This window comes from Somniosus microcephalus, chromosome 19 (assembly GCF_052327205.1).
Source record: "Somniosus microcephalus isolate GS21.2 chromosome 19, FLI_Smic_1.0, whole genome shotgun sequence".
Classification (NCBI taxonomy): Eukaryota; Metazoa; Chordata; class Chondrichthyes; order Squaliformes; family Somniosidae; genus Somniosus; species Somniosus microcephalus.
The window spans coordinates 13957764-13961953 of record NC_141005.1 but is presented as its reverse complement, the minus strand read 5'-3'; the positions used below and the strand labels follow the sequence as shown (position 1 = coordinate 13961953).

Below are 4190 nucleotides of genomic sequence, written 5' to 3'. Positions count from 1 at the left end.
GAGAGTTCTCCCCGGTGTCCAATGTGTGTCCCTCAACCAACATTATCTGGTCATTAGCACATATCTGTTTGGCTGGCGCATTTCCTACATGACAATCAGTGACTACACTTCAAAAGTACTTCATTGGCTGCAAAGCATTTTAGGACATTCAGAGGTTACGAAAGACGCTATATAAATGCAAGTTTTTTCTCTCTCTTTGTATAGGGAATTCAGCGTATGTCCAAATTCCTGATAGGTGCTGGTGGGGGAGAAAGCTCTGCAAAAATATTCTCACCGCACTTCACACTGCAACATCTGCTCATAGTTTACAAGAAGCTGTTACTGCAGCCCCAGCTCCGAGCGGCTGTGAAGAGACAGGACAGAGCACAAGCCTCGAACATGAAAAGAGCAGTGTTTGATGCAATACAAAGCGCCCTGTGAATTTCTTCATGGGGCTTGTGCCAAGTGCTTGGATCTTGAGAGGGCAATGAGTGATTGTAGTAAAGATCAAAAAATGCTATTGTTTTTGAGGTAACGTCATGCAACAACATCATCTTGCATTTATATAGTGCTCTTCACGTCATCTGAGAGGACTTTATATAGAGAGGAAAACTCGACACCGCAAGGAAGGGGGTGAAGAACGGGTAAAATGGATATGGCGCAGGGTTGAGGGCAGGAAATAAAGGAGGTAGGGCAGAGGGATTTAGGGAGAGAGAGGATTAAGGGAGAGGGATTTAGGGAGAGAGAGGATTAAGGGAGAGGGATTTAGGGAGGGAGAGGATTAAGGGAGAGGGATTTAGGGAGGGAGAGGAAAAGGGGTGAGAGAGAGTAATGGAGGAAGAGGAAAAGGGGAGAGGGAATGAGGGAGGAAGAGGAAAAAGGGGAGAGGTATTTAATGGGGAGTGGGATTTAGGGGGGAGAAAAAAAGGCAGAGAGGGATTTAGGGAAGGCGAGGAAAAGGGGGTGAGGGATTTAGGGAGGGGGTAAAGACTTAAGGAAGGGGGAGGGATTTAGTGATGGCTGAAAGAACCACCATTGGAGCAAAAGGGGAACGAGGAGTAGGCTAGTGTTGAAGCAGTAATGGGGGCAGTAGGAGGTCAATGGGGCAGGAGGAGGTCAATGGGGCAGAAGGAGGTCAATGGGGCAGGAGGAGGTCAATGGGACAAGAGGAGGTCAATGGGGGCAGAAGGAGGTCAATGGGGCAGGAGGAGGTCAATGGGGCAGAAGGAGGTCAATGGGGCAGGAGGAGGTCAATGGGGGCAGGAGGAGGTCAATGGGCGCAGGAGGAGGTCAATGGGGCAGGAGGAGGTCAATGGGGCAGGAGGAGGTCAATGGGGGCAGGAGGAGGTCAATGGGGCAGGAGGAGGTCAATTGGGCAGGACTATGGAAGCATTTGAAGGTTAGGACAAAGGCGTTTGACTTGGATTCAAAGTGGAGCGTGCCAACGCCCGGGGTGATGGAGATGCGAGGCTTTGAGCAGGTAAGGACACGGGCGGCAGGTTTCTGAATGAGATGCTGTTTGTGGAGGGTGGAAGCGAGGGATACTGGATTGGAGAGCACCAGAGAAATCGAGCCTCAGGGTGTGAAAGGAATGTATAAATAAATTCTTGCACTAAATCAGTGTTTGCAACACAAAGTCCATTTTAGCATCAAGAATGAAACAAATGTCCACTTAAATTAACAGTGACCAGCCCAATCACACCCCTCGACAGGCAAGCCCTGCTTCTGTCGAACTCACAATCACCTGCCACTACAAGTGAATTTTACACACAAGTTAGATTGTTGTTATTGTTAATGAGGAACTCAGGTAAAGGGCCAAGGCCCAGAGTCTAAGAGGCCTTCCATGTTGAGTAGCGAACTGCTTACGGTGTCAGGCTGGAGAATTCGGTCAACCCCCGGCTCACGGGATATGGGGATAGTGCAGGAAAGTGGAGATGAGGTTCGAGAGACCTTTGCCTTGAGGTTTTCGTGGAAAAACTGTCGGAATCACGGAATGTGATCCTGAAAAATGGCAAAACACTCTGAATTCCGGGCCTCCGCGGATCTTCTGGCCGATAAAAACATAAAAAATAGGAGCAGGAGTAGGCCATTCGCCCCCTCGAGCCTGCTCCGCCATTCAATAAGATCATGGCTGATCTTCTACCTCATCTCCACTTTCCTGCACTATCCCCATATCCCTTGATTCCCTTAATATCCAAAAACCTATCGATCTCTGCCTTGAATATACTCAGGAATATAAGCAGGAGATCTCCCACAGACATCCAACCCCGATGATTCTAGAAGTTTGAGTCAGAAGAAGAATATTTCCCCCCCTTGTTGCCCCCTATTTGATTTGTTCAGTTTGTCCTCACGGTGCGGAGCTCTAACTGTGAAGACAGGTTTCACACCTGGCCCAGTGGGTCTTTGCACTCCATCACATGTCAATTGACGATCTATTTCCATCGATCTTTCATACAACCCTCTCACTTCTACTGTTTTCTTTCCATTTCACGTTGTGTGTTCTGTATCTGTGAACAGTTGTGTCAACACATGAGACAAATGAACCCCTACAAACCCTTGAGCCCATAGACCCAGGGAAAAAGGGTTTGAGCTAAGCCTCCTCAAATTCAATGGCCTTCGTGATTTTTGAAATACGTGAGTGCTTTCTTATTTCTCCCCACTTTTTATAAACTTGTTTTATTTTTCATTTGTATTTTTGACGGATGTAACTGTTTCATTAATAAATACAACAGGGAGAAACTGTTTCCAGTGACGGGAGGGTCAGTAACCAGAGGGCACAGATTGACGATAATCAGCAAAAGAACCAGAGGGGAGATGAGAAGAATTTTTTTTAACACAGTGAGTTGTGATCTGGAACGCGCTGCCTGAAAGGGCGGTGGAAGCAGATTCAATAGTAACTTTCAAAAGGGAATTGGATAAATACTGGAAAAGGAAAATTTTTGATTATGTGGAAAGAGTAGGAGAGTGGGACTAATTCGACAGCTCCTTCAAAGAGCTGGCACAGGCACGATGGGCCGAATGGCCTCCTTCTGTGCTGTGCGATTCTACGATGAGACAATAAAGAGTATCGACAAAGTTAACCTGAAGCAATGCCTCGTGCTAAACTCCAGCACTGAGGCAAGGGGGGTTACAGGTTCAAACTAGTTCAAGGCAAATCTGGGACGAGTATCTGCAAATTCTTCTTCTTCACAGGACGAGTGATCAACAAATGGAAGGGACTCCCAGGTAAGGTAAAGGTGAAAACCTTGGGATTATTGAAGAAGCAGGCGGAGGTTGCGATGGATGAGCTCAGGTGGGCCTCATCATGTGGGCCTCACGTTCGGGAGGCCTTTTCATTGGTCTGTGGTAAATTTTAAGAGAGGGCTCCCACAACTGATCCCCTAAAGTCGCGGTGTCTCTTTACACCAGTTCTACGGTGGCCCTGGAGATGGAGCGCGTGGTGTCCGCCGGCACGCTCGAGGCCGTCCCCGACCAATGGGCGCCGCGGTGACTGGAGTGCATCATCACCCCCCGGCCAATCAAACTTTAATTTAATTTGTTAAGGTTTATTTAAAGTTTTATAAAGTTACAGACAATTTGTTTAATCACCTAACCAGAAGAGGACACCAGTTCTGAAGTGGGACTCTTGAAAATTCACTTGTGTTCAAAGCAATTGAAAGGCATTCGCTGTGAAGTCAGTCAGACATCGATTCCTGTGCACGCCAGGTGGTAAAAGAGAGACGATGAACAGCGGCAAAAATACCCTGCAGTCGAGTGAATTCGGAGATAATTTTGTGCAGCAGAGATTGCGATGGTCCATGTTAACTGTATTCGGGTCCTGTATATCAATTGGGTGTTAATTGTATTAAGAGAGATTGGGTTGATTGGGCTTGTATTCGCTAGAGTTTAGAAGAATGAGAGGGGATCTCATTGAAACTTATAAAATTCTGACAGGACTAGACAGACTAGATGCAGGAAGGATGTTCTCGATGGTCGGGGAGTCCAGAACCAGGGGTCACAGTCTAAGGATACGGGGTAAGCCATTTAGGACAGAGATGAGGAGGAATTTCTTCACCCAGAGAGTGGTGAACCTGTGGAATTCTCTACCACAGACGGCAGTAGAGGCCAATTCATTAAATATATTCAAGAAGGAGTTGGATATATTTCTTAAGGCTAAAGGGATCAAGGGATATGGGGAGAAGGCAGGGACAGGGTACTGAATTTGGATGATC

The 4190-nt window shown here is 47.1% G+C and overlaps 1 long non-coding RNA gene across 1 annotated transcript; it reads left to right on the top strand.

Annotated features, from left to right (window-relative positions):
- The first annotated feature begins 952 nt into the window (after positions 1–952).
- LOC147103560 (uncharacterized) lies at positions 953–3554 on the top strand. The gene is made up of 3 exons (XR_015072385.1): positions 953–1459; positions 2497–2613; positions 2712–3554. It is a non-coding gene; the product is annotated as an uncharacterized LOC147103560 (long non-coding RNA).
- Positions 3555–4190: the final 636 nt, after the last annotated feature.